Raw genomic sequence first — 22,710 nt, 5'->3', positions numbered from 1 at the left:
TTTTGAACCAAAGTGTGTATTTAGTTAATTTCTATTAATTTTCATGTTATTAGATTTAGTTTATTGTTTTTATATGTTAAAATCCTTTCAGATTCTGACTTTGTCATCCAACACATCCATGCCTTCCATGTTTGTCATGTGCCAGTGCAATAAGCATGCCGTCTATGTCTTCATCAAAGGCAGTGAAAAAATGTAATAGCACAGGGTCTCAGACAGGCCCCCCCAGCCACTTTTCTAGATCCCTTCTTTTGGGCTAATATCAAATTATAAATGAATACTCCTCTGGGTCCAGAGAAACACATCCAATTTCTAATCCATCTAATTTTATTCTTATATAGCCCTTTGCTATATGAGCATTGGTCTAGTTTTCCCGTAAGAATGGCACAAAAGTCTTTGCCGAATTGACTTACATTAGTAAAATTGATGTAAGCTTAATTTTTTGCATTCCCCCAATTTACCACTCTATGGACCCTGTAAAAAACACTGTTATGAAACTAGCCTGACATAACCCATTTTTGATGAAGAATATGCTGGATCTTTGGGATCACTGTGGCCCTTTCTAGGTCATAGGATCATAGATTTAGAGCTAAAGACAGAATTTTACAAGCTCATTGACTTGTAGTTTGAAGACTGTCTTTTATCTTTTTGAAAACAGAAACACCTCCGTTTTTCTAATCTTTTGTACCTGATCATGATATTTCAAATGGCACTGACAGTAACTCAGCAGTCACACCTTCCAGTTCTTTCAGGAGCTTAGGCTATAGTCTATCTGGAACTGGTCATTTGAACTCATCAAAATACAATTGGTGCTCTCTCACTATCTTCTTATTTATCTTGGTTATCAACTCCTCATGAGTCATATTTGTCCACCCTTTCCAGTTAGTGAACCTGGAATATAGGTTTATAGTAGGGAAGGGACAGTTCAATCCTGTCATTTTATAATTGAGGAAACCAATATAATTGAGGAAACCCAGATAGGTAAAGTAACTTTCCCCAGATGATTAAGGTAGGAAGTGGTAGGAAGCAAGTTTTGAACTCAGATCCTCTGATTGCAAATGTAATGTGCTTCCTTCTACATCATAGTGCTATCCTGAATTATTCCTTTTGACTGAGAAAACAAAAGCAAAATAAGTGAGCAGTTATGCCATCTCCTCATGATCTGGTGTCATCTTTTGATCCTTCTCAAAGTGGACCTTCTTCTTCTTTGATCATTCTATTAAAGCAGTCTAGACCCCCCCCCCCACCCAACCCCACTTCTTTGCCTTTTTTATTATCCTTAGCTTTTCTTGACAGTTCATTCTGACCTGTAGCACTCCTGATCCCATTCTTATAGGATTTTGCCAAGATTTTATGTTCGTCCTGTGTTATCTGCCTTTGATTTCATCTTCTGTATGTCTTTCCATGTCACCACACTGACTATTTAAAAGCAGTTTAACTTTAACAAAGCAATTTTGATGTCTAGGCAAGTTCCTTAAAACTGAATTTCCCCTGCATTTCCAAAGTCCTTCTATGCAGGCCAAATTATTAAGTAGGGAAAGTCTGTCTTCCTTCACTCTCCTTGGTGTCTCAGTGATGTCCCTGTCTTTTTTGACCTCAGCTGCCCACCTCTATAGTCATATTTCCATATTCTGTCAAAACCTGCTTTTGGGAAAAGAGTTTAAACTCATTCACTCCAAGCTACAACAAATTAGAATTCCAAGGTTTTTTTGTTTTCATTTTGTTTTCACCATCGTAAGGAATCTGTATTTTAACAGAGATCAAAGTTTTAAGCTCTAATGGTTGAATCTCCAGCACTAGTGATAACCTTGGGGAGGGATTTGTTTGGTTGCAGAACCTTCCCAGTGCACTTGAAATCATGTTAGAAAAAGGGCTACTTGTTAATCAATACATTATAAAATACTGTCTAAGTCCTTATCTGTTCCACAGTCCTTTAATATAAGATCTCCAGTAGGTAGTTAAGAAGGAAATTGTTGGACTTGGAGTCCAAAAGATGTAATTTCAATTCCAGCCTCAGAATCTTTCTAGTTGAGTGACTCTGGGCAAGTCACTTAACTTCTGCCTGCCTCAGTTTCTTCATCTGTAAAATAGGGGTAATAATAGCACCTACCTACTTATCTACCTTTGCTATCATCAGCATTATTGCAGTTATCATCACTTATCATATATACTTCATATTTCTGATACTTATAGGGGAATCTTTATCATCAACTATACCCTTTAGCTAGCTCCTCTAATGACACATTGTAATCAAATGGCTTTCCTTCCTTAACAATATGAACAGAAGAAAAAGAGCTTTGTAAGGAGTCCTTCCTCTTCCATGGACAAAGATGAAACTACACTGTCTGGGGCCACTGACCTTAGCCTAAGGTGCTCTATATTAAGACAGACAGTCTCACTCACAGGGATCAAGTAGGACAAGAAGTTAAAAAGACAAAGCAGTAGTAACTTGTAATCATACTAGAGGCAGCCCATAGTTCATTGCACCAACAATGAAAAGTAGCTCAGTAAACTGGGGCTCAGAGATTGGGACAAGTTGATTTGTAGTAGACAGGGCATTCTCTGGCCCTTGATCAACCTCTGATCAGAATACAGCATTTTGTTGGGAAACATGACCAAGGAAGCCCCTCTGTTCATATTTCATGGGACTCCTATAGCAGACATGCTTAGAACACTGACAGCCTAAACTATTACTTACTCTACTTCTATGCTTTCTTATCATGTTTCACAGATAGGGTCTTTCCATTGACTGTTTTTGGAACCCAGCTTTCTAAGTGACATTTACGAGCAGTCTAACACATGCAGGTCCAAGTTTAATATTCCAAAATCCACTTTGAACTGTGTTGCTAATACCAAGTCAATAAGGGAAGTAAGAGTGTTGGGCTCACTTGTGAAACACATATGCCACAGTTTTGTTTTGCTTCCTATATGAACATGGCAACAGTGAAGATTATGATCTTTTGAAAAATTCATGGTTGAAATGGATCCAATCTAGTTATGGAATCTGCTTTATGATGTTGTGTGTGAAAGTCATTGAGGAAAGGAAAGAACATAAGGTCAGCAAATTCACATCAGTAGCGGTATATGGATCAGTGTCTCAAAACACATACACACAAATATCTTTCCACAATCTGTCTTGAGGGGAAAGAGATGGGAAATTGAGAATTAAAGTGAAAAAGTTTTCGTTGCTGTGTGCCGACTGGAGAAATATCACAGAATGTTATTCCCTTTTAGGGAACAGACCCTTACACTGATACCACATTTTGATTGGGACAATTGAAAGCTATGCCAGGCAAATACAAGTTTCCACAGGTCCTACCAATTTCTGGTGAGACTTCAAATGAGAAGAGTTTACAACTTAGCTAAATAGAAAGACTCGTTTTTAAGAAAGGCACTGAGGTATAACAATTAGAGAGCTATGGCAGGGTGAGAAGGCCACAACGATAAAGGCTGAGAGGTGTTCCAGGAAGTCATGAGTTGTTTTGGGTTTGAAGAGCATAGGGCTGGTATGGGTGCTTCCATGAATGGAGGTTCAAGGAGTAACTCATTAATTGGAAGGAAAAGCCACAGGGTTTAAGGAGCTACCAGTGTGAGAAGAAAGCTACTGGGTTGGGAGTGGGGTGAGCCTATGAAGTTGGTACCTTCAGCACCAACAGTATGAGTCCTTTGGAGGCTATCTCACACTATTTTCTTCCCAGGGAGTGGAGGTAACCAGGAGATCAACAATGATAAAGGGTGATGGGGTATAAACTTGCCCATGAGTTGCATAGATGGGACCTTTTAGGAAGCAAGACTGGGGACAAGGAAAATACCTCTGTCTTTTCTCAAAGGGTCATGCCTTCCTGGGGATGCCTTTGCTTCTCCCGTCTTCGAGTCTTTTCTTCCCTCAAAAGTTTTTCCTCTTTGTTTCTGCTTTCTTGAAGCAGGAGCCTGGGCTGATCATGTGGTGGGCCCACTGTGAGACTAGTGCCAGTCTGACTCATGGAGGGAGAAAAGCTTAGTCCTCTCCAGTGCCTCATTGTATTTTCTACCTTGGAGAGCACAGCAACCTACATCTTATTTTCAAAGTGCATATTAAATTTAACAATGTAGCAACAAATTTGCTCCATTCATATCCCCTTCTGAACTTACTCTTTGCTATTCTCATGACTAATTGATACTCTTTTCTCTTTAAAAAAATTGTGTTTATCTCTATCACATTACCTATACCCCATTGAAATAACAGAGTCAATCAAAACAAATCAACACTAATAGAGAAAATTCTCACCTCATTTCATATCTCCAGTCCATATTCAAAGAGTTTTTCTAGTTCTGACAGTCTGTGAGCCTCTGAGAGTTGGGCTCCACTGAATTCTACTTCAGTTCAACGTCATTCTTGTAATAGTGGAAGGATCCTTCCTCTGTGACCTTGGGCAAGTTTCATCCTCTCCTCGAGAACTGCTGTTTCCTCCTCTGTGAAATAAGGAGTTGGCATGAACATTCCCTAAGGTGCTTATAACTTTAAATGATACTTTGTGGATTTAGGGTGGGGAGGGGGTAGGATACAGATAGAGATTGGCTTTAAATCTTCTTTCAGGTCTCCCAGATGGTTGAGTTACCTTACCCCTTCCACTGTTATTAAATCAGACTTCTTAGATGCAAAGTATGAAAGAACAACTGACCTTACCACCCAGTTATCCAGAATTATTAGTTAAAATGTGAAGCAGTCATATGGCCCACTTCTTCTGAGCCTTCCTCTCTAGCAGCATCTTTGTGGTGTCTGGAAGTCTCTGCCCAAAGGAACTGCAGTGTTCCAAAGTCCCTCCCAAAGAGTGGCATCCATTCCATCCCCATTTGAAAATACCTTTCCTTCCACTTGCCTCAGATATAGCTTGTGGTACTTATCCAAGGTGTAAACATTCCTTGCTATTGCACTGAGGTCTAGAGGTATGATATCTGTGGAAGGTGGACCCACACCAAAGACATCAGGAATCCTTGAAAGACTAAAGTGAGAAGCTCAGCAGTCCAATTTAAGGGTTCAACAGCTTACAATTTGCAAACACTACTCAGGCAATTAAGATGCAGTGACTGAGGAAACCAGAACTGACACTTTAGGATCTTTCAGAATTTCAGGTTGTTTATTAAAGATACAGTACCTTCTTTACTATTGTGCATATATGAAAAGGGAGGGAATAGATGGGAAACTGTCATATGGTAGGGAAATGTTTTCCTTTGTTCTCCTAAAAGATCCAGTGTGAAGTGTGTGTGTGTGTGTGTGTGTGTGTATGTATGTGTGTGTGTGTTTGAACAAAAGCCATTCAGAAGAGTCATGTGGAAATGTAAAGGGGTAGTCATTGCCAGGATTTAATTTCAGTAGACATCACTGGGTTTGTTTGTTCGTTCATTTGTTTATTTAAGACTTGGCATGTTTCCTTTTGAAGGGACAAGGAGAAGGACCTGAAATATATGTGTGTACATGCATGTATACACACACGTTAATGTATGCGCACACACATGCATGTATACATATATACACATATGTGGATATATACACAAACGGGGTGCATTTTAAAATAGTTGCAATTAAAACAGCAGTGTCTATAAACTATAGCTCAGTGAGGTTGGCTACCATTCTTGGCAACATTCTAGAAGGCAATATTAAAGAGATGGCTAGTGCACTTCTGTAAAAGGGAGTGGGGATGACAATAAGCCTGTATAGCTTCAGCAAGGATTTAAAAAGATCTTGACAGAATAGAAATTAGACAATCTAACAGGATGAAATTTAATGGAAATTAGTGGAAAGATTAATGAGTTCAGAAAGCTGATTTTAAAAGTATAAGATGGAGAAGCGTGATTGGAGAAAAGCCTTTCTGGGATGAAAAAGTCTAGAGATTTTAGTGCATAGCAAATTCAGGGATATGCAGCCAAAACAAAACAAAACAAAGACAAAAACAAACCAACCTTGTGAGAAAATGGCTTGAATTAATTGAGGTACAGCTTCCAGGCAAATCCTCCTCATGATCATGTCAGCAGTATTATGTTCAATTTTTCTTACCACAATTTAGTTCAACCATCAGGTGTTGGTGATAGGTAATAAACTAATCCCGTTCAGCATGAAGGATCAAACTTTTGGCCAGTCCTACAGTCCTCCTGGTAGTTATGGTGCTCCACCCTGTGGCCAGAAGTGCTGGGGAAGTGCCAAATTCTTTCTGGGGCTCAGAGAGTAGATGGCATTTTATCCCCATCTCCATCTATATAGAGGATATGAATTAGTATGAAATTCCTCTAATCATAGTCAGTATTTGAGCCCCCCACCTCCGGCAAATCTATCTCTTCCTAGCACTGGCTATATTTTACTGAGCTCTAGTTACATGGTGACTAGACACAGTGGTGTTGACTCCACACAGTAATTAACAGACATGCTTGGATATCGCATACAATGCTTCACTTTTGATATAGAATCAATAAAAGCAATAAAACAATATATGGTAAAACATTTACTACTTGCCCACATCCCCACTACTTTCCCAGATCTAGGCAGTTTCTAGTCAGAACATAGGCAACTTTGAACCAAGAAATTCTAGGAAAAATCTAGGAACTACAATGATCACATTTCCTTCAAGCAGGCAGAGGTGTGCAGAGAGCACAATATAGTTTGCAAGTGATATTTGAATAAATTATCTGATAGGACCGGTCTCTATTCTTGCACTTAATAGTATTTTTTCAATTACTTGCAAAGATAGTTTTCAACATTCATTTTTATAAGATTTTGAATTTCAAACTTTTCTCCCTCCCTCTCTTTCCTCTTCCTTTTTTGGAGACAGCAAGCAATCTGACATAGGATATACATGTATAATCATGTTAAAAATATTTCCAAACAAAAAGGAAAAACCACAAGAAAAAAATAGTGAAAATGGTGTACTTCAATATGCATTCAGACTCCATAGTTCTTTCTCTGGATTTGGATAGCATTTTCCATCAAACATCTTTTGGAATTGTCTTGGATTATTTGTATTGCTGAGAAGAGCTAAGTCTATCATAGTTGATCATTGCACAGTTACTGTTACTGTGTGCAATGTTCTTCTGGTTCTGTTCACTTTATTCAGCATCAGTTCATGTGAGTCTTTCCAAGTTTTTCTGAAATCTGCATGCTCATTTCTTATAGAATAATAGTATTCCATTACATTCATAAACCACAACTTGTTAAGCCATTCTCCAATTGATGGTCATCCGTCAATTTCTAATTCATTGTCACCACAAATAAAGAGCTACTATAAATATTTTTGTACATGTGGGTCCTTTCCCCTTTTTTATGATCTCTTTGGGATACAGACCTAGTAGTGGAATTGCTGGAACAAAGGGTATGCACAATTTTATAGCCCTTTAGGAATACTTTCAAATTGCTCTCCAGAATGGTTGGATTAGTTCACAATTCCACCAACAATGCATTAGTATTCTAATTTTCCTGCACCTTCTCCAATGTTTATTATTTTCCTTTTCTGTCATATTAGACAATCTGATGGGTGTGAGGTAATGCTTCAGAGTTGCTTTAATTTGCATTTCTCTAATCAATAGTGACAGAGCATTTTTTCATGTGATAATAAATAATTTCAATTTCTTCCTGTGAAAACTGCCTGTTCACATCCTTTGACCATTTATCAATTAGGGAATGACTTGTATTCTAATAAATCTGACTCAGTTTTCTATATATTTTAGAAATGAGGATTTTATCAGAGACACTGGTTGTAAAATTTTTTTCTTAGCTTTCTGCTTTCTTTCTAATTTTGGTTGCATTGGTTTTGTTTGTACAGAGCCTTTTAATTTAATGTAATCAAAATGATCAATTTTACATTTTATAATGTTCTCTATCTCTTTTTTGGTCATAAATTCTTCCTTTCACCATAGATATGACTGGTAAACTATTCCTTGCTCTCCTAATTTGCTTGTGATATCATCTTTTGTGTCTAAATCATTTCAACCTTATCATGGTATAGGGTGTGAGAAGTTGTTCTATGTTTGGTTTCTGCCATACTGTTTTCCAGCAGTTTTTGCCAAATCATAAGTTCTTATCTCAGAAGGTAGAGTCTTTGGGTTCAAATAGTAGATTACTATAGTCATTTCCTACTGTGTCTTGTGTACCTAGCCTTTTTCACTGATCCACCACTCTATTTCTTAGCTAGTACCAAATGGTTTTGATGATTGCTGCTTTATAATACAGTTTTAGATCTGGTAAAGGTAGACCACCTTCCTTTTCATTTTTTTCAGTCATTCCCTTGATGTTCTTGACCTTTTGTTCTTCCAGATGAATTTTGTTGTTTTTCTTTCTAGCTCTACAAATTTTTTTGGTAGTTTGATTGGTATTGCATTGAATAAGTTAATTAATTTAAGAAAAATTGCCATTTTTATTAAATTAGTTTGGCCTACCTTTGAGCAACTGATATTTTTTCCAGTTATTTAGATCTGACTTTATTTGTGTAAAAAGTATTTTGTAATTGTGATCCTATAGTTCCTGGGTTTGTTTTAACAGGTAGAATTCCAAATATTTTATATTGTCTATTGTTGTTTTAAAAAGAATTTCTCTATCTCTTACTGCTGGGTTTTGTTGGTAATATATAGAAATGTTGATAATTTATGTGGGTTTATTTTATATTCTGCAACTTTGCTAAAGTTGTTTAGCTTTTTAATTGATTCTCTACATATATCATCATATCATCTGCAAAGTGATAATTTTGTTTCCTCATTGACTATTCTAATTCCTTTGATTTCTTTTTCTTCTCTAATTGCTAAAGCTAACATTTCTTGTACAATACTGAATAAAAGTAGTGATAATGAGCATCCTTATTTCATGCCTGATCTTACTCTTCTTCTGATTCTGGTGATTATGTGTGTTTTGGCACCGTAGCCAGATCTGGTCTCTGCGTGTATTTCTTAGATGGCGTAGATCTTGAATGACTGAAGCAAAATGTTTGTTGAGGTATTTCAGTGCTTACTGAATGAATGAACTTGAGTAAGAAGATAAAGAAAATGAGCCTAGATCAGGTGAATGCATTAGGAGTAGGTATAGAATATTTGGGTATAAATGTGAAGGAGGAAAAGAGCCTGAATACTGGTCCTTAGAGTCAGTTGTTTATTTTGGGTGAGTGAAGGGGTAGGCATTTACTGGTGGCTCCTTAAAGTGACATCTGTGTTGGATATGTGGGAGTAGATTTTAGGGTCACAGAAAGGGACAGAAATTCTGTCCAAATCCCCTCCAAGTCTTATACTCTTTTCACCACATATAGAGGACCTTGCCTATGATAGATGATCCACCAACATTGAGTTCGATGATCCCTAGACAGTGCTGCAAATCTATGTGCTCCCATTAGCAGAAAACTGGAAACAACCACCTATCTCTATAGCCTGGGCAATTGTCTTAAGCCTATTTGAACACTGAACCTAATGGGAATACTGAAATCTTTTGACCAATCCAATTCAACTGTTTCTTCTCAGAGCCCCAGACCACAAGCAAGATGAATGACAACCTTGGGGGTGAGTTTTTAATAAGTACCAAGTTATTATGAATAAATGTTCTTCTTTCCCCATCACAAGTTTCTGAAGACCTTCACTTCCTCCACATAATTATTTTCCATTCCCTTCTTGCAATAGATTCCAACGACAGTATTTGTTCAATTAAAAATGCTCCCTTCACATACAATTTCTTGCAGCATGTGTGTATGTATATATGTGTGTATACATGCATGTGTATACACACATGTATTCATATATGTATGTGTGTGTGTGAGTATATAAAATCACCCCTTAAATGAGAATGATGGCAAAAACACATGAGCAGTGAAAAAACTGTAGATAGATGCTTTATAAAAGAAGACTGAATAGTTATGGAGAAACTTGCCAATTTATTGACTATCATAGTGTTTTCTGGCTCAGTGAAACCCTGCTTTTCATGTGTTATGACAGTACGCAGGAGAAAGGAAACAAAAGTCTGTTTTGAGACTGCATTCACAAATGCACAGATGTTGCCCTCACTATAGGGCCAAGTATACAAGAGCTTTGTTTTTCTTGTCTTCTAGGTGTTCTCTGAACATGTGTTAAGCAGAATTTCAATGAGTTGGAAAGTTCTATCCAACGTATAAATTAAACTTTAAGCTTCTTAGAGAACATTCTGGGTAAAATTGCTCTTCTCTACTTAATTCGAAAGGGGTAACTAAGGAAGCCATGGAAATGACACTTCTTTAGCCAGGCTCTCATAAATCAGGTGTCTACCTACCCCTTGAAATGACAATAGCGAGCCAATTTGAAAACATAATAGCTGAAGACATCGTTCCCAAACTGTCTGCAGGCTTTGGAGTGAGTAAAATGTTTGACAGCAAAGATTGTGTGTGAACATTATTCATGGCGCCAGGAGCCATTCAGAGGCACCTTCTAAGCAAAGATTAATGAAAGAGAATTCTCATCAAGAAACAATGCAACATCTTTTACTCTTCTCATCTTGCTGCCTCCTCCTTCTTTTAGAGTAGAGGTGAGTACAGATCCAGATTTAGCTTGGGACTAAATTTAAGACTCTGAGCGGGTGATGAAAGATACATCTGTGCCAAGTCTAAGTCAACAATCCTGATATGATGTAAGAGATCTTGGCCCTGGATATCTGGTTTGACATTTCCAGATCTTCTGATGTCTCTTGATGTCCAGGAGGGCTAGCAGGTAGAATTGCTGAAACTACTTAAGGAACCAAATGTGCTCCGCAGCAATGTATATCTCCTCTTCCAAAGTTCCTGCTGGTTCTTCTCGATCCAGTTTTCAGCTCTTTGTCAGTCAGAAGTTATCATGTTCAGGCCTCAGTTTATTTGTATGTAAAGGGAAGGTATTGGACTAGATGACCTTGAAGGTACCATCCAGCTTTATAGCTATTGAATCAAAGGACCAGAGCTGGAAAGGACTTCAGAGACTATCTTATCCAACATCTTTATATTATAGAAGAGAAAACCAAAGCCCGGGAGCCCAGATTTTGGATCTGTGTCCAAATTCACATTCTAATGTAAACATTAGATATGGGATTGGAACCCTGATTCTCTGATCTATACTATCTCTCCTATATTCCATAGACCTTCACAATATGGACTGGTTTACAACTCAATTGAATGTTGTTGCCCAAGAATAAGCCCGTGCCTAACACAATAACTTATACATAGTAGGTACTTAATAAGTGTATATTAGATCAGATTGAAGAAAACTAAGGTGATAGACTAGAATGACTTTTCTATCAGAGATTCAGAACCAAAGATTCTCACTGAATTTTGCTACTTAGGGAAAGTGCTATCTAATGATTCAATACTCAACATTCAGTTGCCAGTATGTGTAGGGGCCCACAATATGAAATTCTAAAGGAAGGAGAAGCAAAAATAAATAAAATATGCATTCTGGCTTCAGGAAGCTGAGAATTGAGTAGGCAAGTCAATGACAGAGCTGGATGGAATGTTAGGAAAAAATCTAACCCAATTTTCTGTGTGAGTGGATGAAGAACTTGAGGCCCAAAGGGGCCAAGTGTCTTCTCTAACATCACACAATTGAGTCACAAAAGAACCAAGATTAGAAGCCATGTCTTCTAACTCCTAGTCTAGTGAGTTTTGGTCCGAATGTGTTGTAGCCAATTTGGGGACAGAGAAGATTCAACAGAAGAGGGAAACTGGTTAGTGATGGCTATAATCCCTCCAGGCCACTCACACATCAAGGACTGACATTAATAGGCTGGTTCCCCAGATGGCAGTTTACTACTATTCCCCTAAGGGTTCTAGGAGTAACTTTGAGGGATTGTGGCTTCTAATATCTATCTCTCACAAACTACTGCTGGTGTGTTATGATTTGTGGCTAGGAGAGAGAGTATGATTCCTTTGTGTTGGGCTCTTCTTTAGTCCTAAAAAGCTTGTTGAAGTTCTGGGGCCCAAGAAAACTGTTTACGAGACAGAATAGTCAATGGAAAACTTTTAATCATTCCACATATGGAAGAAAGTCTATACCTTTAATTTTGAGTCACCAGACAGCCTGAGTCCCATGCTTACCAAAGAGGAATGGAGGGTAGTGCAGTTTAGAGGATGGGCCAGTGAGGAGGGGACATTATGGGGAAGAGAAAAATTGGAACTTGTTCCCAGTGCTAAAGTACTTTCCCTCCTTGATCCTTGCTCCCTCAGCTCATGGAGAAGATATCAGGTGAAGTTGGCAAAACATAATAAGAAGACACTGTAGAACTAAAGAAGGGATGGGGGAAAGGAAGTACCATTTCTTTCTTAATTGTTATAGGCTGAAAAGAAAGAAATTTTCAGAGAGAGTGGATAGATGATAAGATACAACTTCCCCAGAATGTACTTTTCTAATATTTCTTAGCCCTAGGTACAGCATGATTTTTATACTGAATCTCAATGGGTTGTTTGTGGGATGGAGGCTTCCCTCCCACAACTGTGGAATAATGGTTAATGAGGGCAGCCAGGTGGTACGGTCAATATAATGTCAGGCCTAGAGTCAGGAAGACTCATCTGGAGTTCAGATCTGGCCTCAGACAATTACCAGCTGTGTCACCCTGGGAAAACCACTTAACTCTGTTCGCCTCAGTTTCCTCATCTATAAAATGAGATGGAGAAGGAAACGGTAAACCACTCCAGTATCTTTGCCAAGAAAACCCCAAATGGGGTCATAAAGAGTTGGAGATGACTGAACAATGACAAATAGCTAAAAAGTCTCACCAATGTGAGATATTTGCTTTTAGAGAAAAAGTTTCTGCAAAATAGATCGGTGCTTTTAATATTCTATGTTGTACTTTTCATTATATTTATATATGTGTGTGCATTGTATATTCATATAGTGTGTATATATACATACACATGTATACATATACATATATAGATATGCTCTTTTCAAAAAGAATGCCCAAGGCCTCTTTTATCTGGTGGTGGCCTATATTTAGACCAATATAGTAAATGTGAGCTGTTCTTATTGTTTTCCCCAGCAAGGCATTTCTTCAATTCTGATCCACTGTCCCTTAATACCCACAGTGGGACTTGACTCCAGCTTCAGTCTGCACCCCACAGCTACCCCATTAAGCCCTCAGAATATAAGATGGCACTATTTCATGCCACAGCCATAGTAACTCTTTTTAATAAGCTGGCTGTCAAAGGTGAATGGGGTAGGGGTAGGGGGAAACATGGAAGGCTCTATTAAAAACTGAAGGAGGGAAGTAAGGTTCATATGGGGAAGATTGATCAGTAGACCTCAGGGAACATTGACTTTCCTAAACACTGCACATTTTCTTTCTTGAACAAATTACATTTGTTAGGTGGCTATTGCCAAGACAAATTTAGTCAAGAACTCTTCAGGAGGAATTTTGCTTATGATTACTTTCACAGTAAGTAACCAAGTAATTTGAAGTAGAAACAGTAGTTAGAGGGATGAGGAACAAGAGAGAGCACCGAAGGAGAAACAGAGACACTGACTGACAAGAAGCCTATTGGTGGACATTAATGGTTATTCTCATAAGGCCCATGGGCAGGACAGTGGATCCAAATAAGTATACTGAAGATGAAATTTACCCTCTCAAAAAAAAATGGTTCCAGAACACTGAGTAACTTTAGGCAGGAAAGAAAACAAAGACTAAAATGGGATTCCCATCTTCCTTGAGAACTAATGACTAAAAGTAAGCAACACTTCCACCCACCCCAGAACAACCAACATATATTCACTTTGATTCCACTTCCGTGTGCACACTCATATACTTAAATCCAATATGCCAGAATGACACTGATATACAGTAAAAAATGAGACTTGACACATGCTCTATGCACAGGGGACATGCCTGTATCAGAAAGACCCCACATCAATTATCCCTAGATACAATCTTCCTCCTAGTCTTAGTCTGCAAGGAATCCCAAACATTTCATATTCAATAAAACCCACTTCCTGACATTCTCTGGTTAACAGGCACCCTCCAAGAAAACCAGATCTGTATACTCGTGCATTCATTTAAATACAAATAAAAACTCTGTATCGTATACAGCTAGGCAGTCACAACCAGGTCGTTACCAAGACACCTCCACATCCAGTTACCCCTATAGGTACATGCACATATGTGTGCACATGTGTAATAAGTATATGCACTCATGGTTAGTTATGTATATAGTATTTCAAGGTTTGCAAGGACTTTATATGCATGACTTCATTTGATAATTATCAGACACAGACATAAGTATACCATAAAACAGAATATACAGGCATAGGAACATGTCCAGAGATAGAGGAACATACTTCAATACTACAAAACGTCAAGTTGATATGAAGGAAAGAGAATTTAATCTAGAATTGGAGGAGAAGCATTTGAACCCCAACTCTGTGGCTTCCTACCTGTGTGAACTTAGGAAAGTAACAACTTTCCCTTGCCTCAGTTTCCTCACCTTTAAAATGATGGTTTTCAAGGATAAAACTAGATCATTTACATTAATGAAAATATAGATCTCCCAGTTCTAGATCTATGATTCTATAATAGGTTCTAATTAGGGTGGGTATACTTTGTACTAACACAGTCCAAAACCATTGTATATAATGCTTTGTGAATTTCTGTGGCCAAAGTATTTTATCACTTTGGTGGTCAGCCTTCTGATAATGAACCTCTCCATTTAACTTAGCCTATGCCAAGGTTTAATTGACAGTTTGTCACTGCACCCATATTGAGCTTGTCCTAGCTTGCACTCCATTATCACAGTCTCTGAAATCTGAGGCCACCTCCAATAGCATGATGAAGCAGTAGGCCTCAGTGGCAGGTTGGTAGATACAAATAAACACTTCTAGAGGTATGTTCATTAAGATACGTTCTCAGAAGGTTCTGGTAGCACCCTCCCTCCCACCCTTTCCCCCCACACATCCAATACTATCTTTTAAATCAACCATTCTTGAGCTGTTTTTGTGTCATGGACCCTCTTGACAGCCTAATGAAGCCTATCAACTCCTTTGAAGAATAATGTTTTTAAACAATTGAAGAAAAGTTTTAATTTTAGTACAAGGTTAGTGAAAATAAAGATGTCATTTTTTTCTCATCTAGATTCACATATTTCTCCTTAAGTCCATCATGAATTAAACTCCTGGGAGTTCTTGGGTACCAGTTTAAGAACTCCTATTTTAAAGGTATACAAAAATCCTAATCAGCCCAGATTTTTGCAACTCCAGGAGGCCATATGCCAGATGATATTCATTCTGACCTTTGCAGGAAGGGGAAAAAATCACTGGCCTGTTTGGGTGAGCCTTCTGGGAAACCCAAATGTGACCTTGGAGGCCTTTCCAAGGTCCTTCATTTCACCTGAAAGTGAGACCTTCCTCCATCAGCTGTAGTAGCTGCTTCTATGTTCAAACCTCAAACCGCATACTCTGCTGCTTTTCTACTTATTCATTTGGCCTTTAGAGAGGACAGCTCTGAATGCCAATTTCTACAAGTGGATATCGGCTACAGCTTTTCAGAAAGAGAGAGACAGAGAAAGAGAAAAAAAACCCCAAAGACCATGAATGGAACTGTGTGAGCCTCAGCCTAAGGGTGCTTCCTTAAGGTATTTAGTCCATCTGTATTCACTGCAGTTGTTTCCACTGCTGGGATCTTTTTTTTAAGGGTGAGCCTGAGAACCCTGATTCTTCCCTCCACCCTTCTTTTCACTTGGTGCTTTCCAGTGCCCTTTGGCGGATTTTCCTGGCAGTAGGACTTGAACATTAAATTCTTTAAGAGAAGCAGGGGCAGGGGGGAGGGAAATCAATGAAAACCCTCTAATAAGTTACATGCACTCTGAGTGGGGCTGTCAAGCTTAAAGGTCACATATTTCTGAGGTATAAAAACAGAGTACAATTGGAACCTCATGCATAAGCAAAGCTTCTGATTACATTCAAAAGTAATTTAAATGGCCCGAGAACTTATCTGTATGATATGAGGCGGCACCTTTTTATGTATGTTAAACCTAAGGAAAGCACTTACCCATTCTCCCCGGCATTTGCTTTACAGAGCTGTTGTGTGGGTAATGGGCCATGGAGTGCTTTGAGCTCCTCCTTAGGAAAGTGTGATCTAAGGGACCAATGTATTCTTATTGCCATTAGGAATGAAGAATTTGATGGGAAGACGGAATACTGTGATAAAAATCACCGAAATTTCTAAGTGAAAATGTAAAACCAGGCCCATGAAGCCCTCTACTTCAATGATATTAGCAGCCCCATAACCTTACATTCTAATCCTGTGTGCAGAAATTAACATAAAAACAAAATGGTCCAGAACTGCCCACATCAGCAGGAAATGGAGGGGCCATTACTCATTACTCTCCACGGCCCCTTATCCTTATTATTATTCAGTGTATACAGCCCTTGACAACTGCAAAGTGCTTAGCCAGGATTTGTCAGTGACTTTGCATTTTTGTGAAACTTGTGATATCTGACACATTGGCTGTCCGGTCTCCCTAGTTCTTGGCCCAGATTCTGGTCAGGTATATTTTGCCTCTACCAGAGGAGGTGGAGTTCCTGTCCTGGTTTTCCTGTCCAGCTCACCAGACAGGCTGCAGGTGTTGGTCTTCCACCTTTAGTTGGTTTCAGCCATGATCCTACCATGAATTCCAGCTAGTAAGTTGACAGCTCATGGTTGAAAAAGAGGCAAAGTCATAACAGATTATGAACATCTAACATTCGTGAGGTCATATAAGCTGTTACAAAGCGAAGCTATGCAAAGCTAGGAGAACAATCTTATATGATGATACTTGTATTAGACAATATTAGAAGATAATAGAACTGATCAATGCAGTGACCAATCTTTGAGGACTGACAGTGAAACACTCCTTCTTTCCCCTTAGCAGTGACAGGGTGGACTAGTTATGAAATGAGGCATACTTTTTCAGATAGGGCTTTATATGTACATAATATTGTTTTTCTTTATAGATTACTAAGATTCCTGAAGGCAAGAATTATTTTATTTTTGTTTTTGTATCCTCAGCAATGACCATAGTACCTGGCATACAGTAGACTCCTAATAAATGCTTATTGATAGGTTGATTGATGGTCAATATGTTGAGTTGTTTTGCTTCACTGGACATCCTTATTATGTAAAGTGATGGGATGAGGGCATTTAGAAGTGACGGTAATGTAAGACTGAAAAAAGCATCAAGAAAACTTTGCTTCTGAAGACAGAGAGCAATACAAGACCGATTAGCCTGATTCCTGATCTACCTTACAATGTAACTTCCCTTTTTCTATCAGTGGCATCATTATTGTCCAAGGTATCCAGGGTTGAGACTTTCGTCATCCTTAGCACTTCTCTCTCTGTCATCTCTGTCATCTAATCAATTGGCAAGCCCTGTCACTCTACCTTCATTATACATCTTGTATCTGCCTCTCCTCTCCACTCATCCTGCCACCTCTGTACTTCATAGGTCATTATTTCTCCTTGTCTGGACTATTGCAATAATGGGGCTTCTTGCTTCAAATCTCCCTCCTCTCCAATTAATCCTTCACCCAACTTCCTGAGTGATCTTTCTTTTGCAATACTCCTATGATCTCATTGCCCTAATCAAAAAACTTAAGTCCTCAGTACACCAACTGAATATAATACAGATTCCTTCACGTGACATTTGAAGGGCTTCACATTCTGTCTATAACTTCTATTTCCAGTCTTATTTTACAATATTGCCTTTCCCACGTGCTTTGCTTTAGCAAAATTGGAGTGATGATTCTGGCATTCCTGGTCCCATCCTGCCCCGTCTCAACTTTGTGCTTCTGCATGCCCCATACCCTATTCCTGGAACAAACCCCTTTCTGCAATTCAGCTACTTACCATTCTCTTCTTGGACCAATCTAATCCAGGCCCATGTCAAATCTGATCTAGCTGAGGAAGGAGATGACGTGGCTAGAGCAGATCACTGCCACCTTAAGTGCCACTTGACTTTGCAAGTCAAGAAAAAACAGAAGGAAAAAAAATAAAGATGAGTAGTCCTACCATAATTCTGTCTACTTTGATCATAGCAAGGAAGTTAAGGGAGACAATCATTTAACTAGAGCCTGTTACTCCCCTTTCTAGTCTAGCCTCCCTGACTCTGTACTGACTTGCCTGAATGTGAGTTTAGCTCCTGTTTCTGGCCTCACCTTTGGATTTCGTCTCCCAGTGAACTCCGGTAATACCACCTCTGGTTATTCTCTCCATTCAATAATAATCGTGAATAATGATGATAGTAATATGTGATATCTGTTTAGCACTTTAAGGTTTATGTAAAGGTTTACATTCTCTCCTTTGATCCTCACAACAATTCTAAGATAGCGACCACAGACATTGTTAGCCCCCTATTACAGAAAACTGAGGCTCTTAAAGATGAAGAGATTTGTGTAAATTTTTGTAGCCAGGAATGTCAAAAACATTCTTCAGACACAGTCTTTGTTTGACTCTGTACCCAATGACCTTTCCACTATTCCATGCTGTCAAAAGGAAATGAGGTTAATGTGGCATCAACTCAAGGTGTCGTAGCCATAGAGGCTCTTAGAGAACACCACTTTCTTGTCTAAATCTAAGCATTCACAAAATATCATTTAATATCTTCTAAAATTTCACAGGAATCTGAATAATGACGACCATTTTTTAGTGTAATGACCCTATTATCTTCCCTCTTTTGTTCTGTTAGAGAATCGGGACATTAACCCATTTATATTCTAGAGGCACTTTTACTATTCCTGATTTAGCAAAGATCCCTGAAATCAAATGAGTAATTATGTATGCAAGTTCTTTAAGTACACAGAAATGTAGTTCATCCAGGTCAGGTGACTTACCTCTGTTATTCTCTCCCTACTTATATTGAGTTTCAATTTCTTATGTACTAACCATCCTAAATTCTAATGTTTCTTGGAAGAGAAAGCAAGGGAGGATAAAAGAATGAAGGATTTCTACCTTCTTTCTATGACCATGATCCAGTCTACTGCATAGTCTCTCTCTCTCTCTCTCTCTCTCTCTCTCTCTCTCTCTCTCTCTCTCTCTCTCTGTCTCTCTCTCTCTCTCGAGCACCCAAGGATTCAAGCCATCATTCCTAGAACCCAAGGAAACAGCTTCCTCTTTAGAGGGTCCACTAAGAAGAATCTCGCCTACTCAGCTGAGACACTCAATGGTCCTTTCCTTTCTACTTTCCAGCCTCCTGACACAAAGTAAGCTTCTTTTCTGCCTCTTCATATTCTTCTGAATCAACTTTTTTTCCTCTGAGACATCTAAGTGATAGAGTAGATATTGCGCTGGACCTGGAGTCAGGAAATCCTCTCTTCAAATCCTCCCTCAGACAATTACTAACAGTACAAACCCTGGCCAGTTACTTAGCCTAAGTCTCAGTTTCCTCATCTGTAAAATATGGATGATACTAGCATCTTCCTTGAAGGATCATTTTGAGGGTAAGAAGAAATAATTTATGTAAAGTGTGTTACAAGCTTTTGAGTTCTATATAAATACTAGTTATCAGTAAGGTGGTTTTTAAAAAATCTCTTCAAAGTACTTCCTTCATTCTTTCAAGGAACACTTCATTCTCCCATAAAATCTGGGGAGTAGAGAAACATTCCTTCAGCTCTTTCATCTTCCCCTCTAATAGGGAAAACAATCTGCTTTTTAATTTTTTCACTGTTATTTATCACTGAGATAAATACAAATCCCGCGCACTCTCTGAAGCTGAGAGAAATATACCTCTTGCCCTCCACACTTACTGGAAGCAAGATCCTCAGGCCTCTGTTGATCTTGGCAGGTCCTCTGGCTAAATTTCATGGCAAGCTGCCATGGTAAATTGATTGCTTGCAACATGTGTTCACCATGGTGGGGTGCTCATTCACTGCGGATTCCTTAGGGAGATTTATTTATTTATTGCGTGCTTTCTACCTTTTTTCTTGATGTGTTGCTAACTTTCTCATTTAGCTCTCACTTTTAATTAGAGGATACCTGTGGAAGTTATAATGAAAACAAGCTGCCATCTTCTGTTGTCTATAAAAGGTCCTCAAGTGAAATTCTATGACTCATTTTATACTTCTTTCTATCGCTCCTCTGTTTTTCCTTCTAATACAGGGGTTCTTAATCTGGGACACATGGACCTTCAAAGAGTTGGTTGATAGATTGCAGCAGGGTTGTGGTCTTGGATGGGAAAAATACGTCTTCAGTAACTTTTCAGTTAAAACTTAGCATTTTCTTCAATTATGAATTAAGTAAAATGTTATTCTGAGAAAAGATTCACAGGGACAGTCCTCACCAGGGGGCCATAACACACACACACACACACACACACACACACACACACACACACACACACGCATTAATAATTTCTGTTCTAATCTGATTTCAGATATCTCCAACGAGGGGTGTGCTGGTGAATGTTTAACCACAGACTCTAAAAAAGAAAACCCACGCCAGACTGGTTATGCCATTCTTTTCAATTTAGTCTGTATTGTTAATATTTTCTCCACCATCGTAAGCCTAGAAAATCAACAAAACAGTAACAACAAATCAGGCCTTGATTTGAAGCTCTTTCCAATTCCTAACACACTGAAAATGAATAATCTCTTCAGAATCAGTATGAGTAAACTCTAGCATTCCTGCCACCAAATTGTCTGGCTGCTTCCTTGGCAAAGTATCCTCTCTCACCTGTGTTACTGAAAATATCATGCCATAATTTTATATATATATATAGACAAGTTTCTCATTTTTAAACCTATTAGCTCTCTCATTACTTTCCCAGCCTCACCATGGAGGTTTTTACATAACATACACTACCAGAATATCTGTGCATATATTTAACAGTACATAATGACAGCAAACATCAGACTCTGAATCTACGTGTGGCATTCAATAGTCTTCCACCTATTCTCTAGACAAAAAAGTGACTGAACCCTTAAAGAAAATCCCTCAGGGATACCTCATAGTACTTGTGTGTTGATTCCCTAGAGGGTGGCTACTACTCTTCTCAGGATTTTTAGTCACCCTGAGGGGCTATATTTCTAAAACACTCAATCCAAAATGTCCATTAGTCTGTTTCCCCACCATCAATTAATCAGTTGACTCAATTAGTTTTTAGAGAAGTATTTCCTGAAAAGGCATTGCAAGAACACGAGTTACAAAAATCAAATACAAAATCCAAGAAAATTTCCTCCATAAAACTTGGGGTGCTCCCACCTATAAATGCACACAGGTCCTTTGGATGAGGGGGCTAAAAATGCAGAGTACAATGTTAATGAGGCACAAATATAGAGAACATGTGTGGTCATTCTTGGTACACAAAGTATCTCTTTATGGAATCTTTATGAATCTTCCCTTAGATATGTTTTTTTCTCCATATCCATGGATCTTTGATGGGTCTCTCTTCTTTCAACTGTAGGCATTATCTCCTTCTGATCTTGTCTATAGTCAATGTGGGGTGGGGAGGGAGAAACTCACTCTTTACCTATTCCAACCCCCCAGAGTGATTCCCTCTCAGATGCTTGGCTCCAACAATCAAACTAGAATACTCCCCTGTGCAACTGACCTCATTCTTGGATAGTTTGCTGTTTTTATGCTTAGGACCAAGGGTATACGTGATTCTTTTAGCCAATCACAAGATATTTCCTGTGTTGCATTGTTGACTTTTGTCCAATTTGACTTAAGCTCTATAATCATTTCTAACTGAGTTTGTGGTGGGATTGTAGGAAAATTCCTTAACTATTCACTTAATACTTTGGGATTTCATTCTATCAAATGTTTGCTTGATTGAATTGTGCTATCTGAGCCTTTAGTAATGACATTAATTGAAATGGGGATGGACATTTCCCTCTCATGTATGATCTGAAAAATTTAAAAACAAAGTTGTTTCTGAGTTAACACTATTTGAAAAATCATCCAAGAGTAAAACTTGACAATACTCAAGCAAAAATAAAAGTCTAAAAAATAGGACCTCTAGTCCTGATGCTTTCATTGGAATCAATGTGAATCAATAACAGCAATATTGTATTCAACTGTGACAGACTTAGCTACTCTGATCAAGACAAGGACCCAAGACAATTCTGAAAAACCCATGATGAAAAATGCTGTCCACCTCCAGAGAGAGAGCCGATCAACTTTCTTTGTTTTTTTTTTTTTTAAATTTTAGACTCAAATACCAGAACTCAAATACAGAATACAGAAAAGAAAAAGAAAGTTAAATACACAGTATAGGAAACAAATACAAAGCAAAGAAAAAAAAGCATGTTGTACACAGCGGGACATAATAGAGGATCCAAAATACATAGCAATAAATTTCATTTCAAGAAAGTCTGTATGATAAATACTACATATTGTGTTGAGAGCTGTCCATCTTTGCTTCCTTGTAAGTTTTCTTTTGTTCTCTGCTGGGCACTTTTTACCTTGTTCTTTTTCTCCCTTCCTCCCTAGGCTACAATTAAGTGCAGATATATTTATATATAGATATATACATCACATATACATGTGTACACATACATACATACATATATACATGGATAGACATATACTTTCCCTAACAAATTCTACACCTGATCTTTATTTTTATGTTTGTGTGTATCTCTTATTTCCTATCCCTCCTGACTCCTCTAGTTTACTTCTATCCTCTGCCTTGTCTTCCTATTACTTAGCCTAACCTCCGTCCAAGAATCCATCCCCTATCCTCCCATTCCTGTAAATCCAAACACCTTTCTATACACCCCCTTTAACCTATTCCCTCATCCTCCCCTCTAAAGATC

At 38.4% G+C, this 22,710-nt stretch overlaps 1 long non-coding RNA gene across 1 annotated transcript in view; it reads right to left on the bottom strand.

Moving 5' to 3' along the window:
- Positions 1 to 1,776: 1,776 nt before the first annotated feature.
- LOC140506066 (uncharacterized) overlaps positions 1,777 to 22,710 on the bottom strand; it is a 56,582-nt gene continuing 35,648 nt past the window's right edge. Inside the window, exons 2-3 of the long non-coding RNA XR_011967759.1 lie at positions 5,938 to 6,227; positions 1,777 to 4,449 (exon numbers count right to left, since the gene is read on the bottom strand). This is a non-coding gene — a long non-coding RNA (uncharacterized lncRNA). The remainder of the gene's footprint in view (positions 4,450 to 5,937; positions 6,228 to 22,710) is intronic.

Source organism: Notamacropus eugenii, chromosome 5, assembly GCF_028372415.1.
Source record: "Notamacropus eugenii isolate mMacEug1 chromosome 5, mMacEug1.pri_v2, whole genome shotgun sequence".
Taxonomy (NCBI): Eukaryota; Metazoa; Chordata; class Mammalia; order Diprotodontia; family Macropodidae; genus Notamacropus; species Notamacropus eugenii.
The sequence above is the reverse complement of the archived record's forward strand: the minus strand, read 5'-3'. Positions and strand labels throughout refer to the sequence as shown.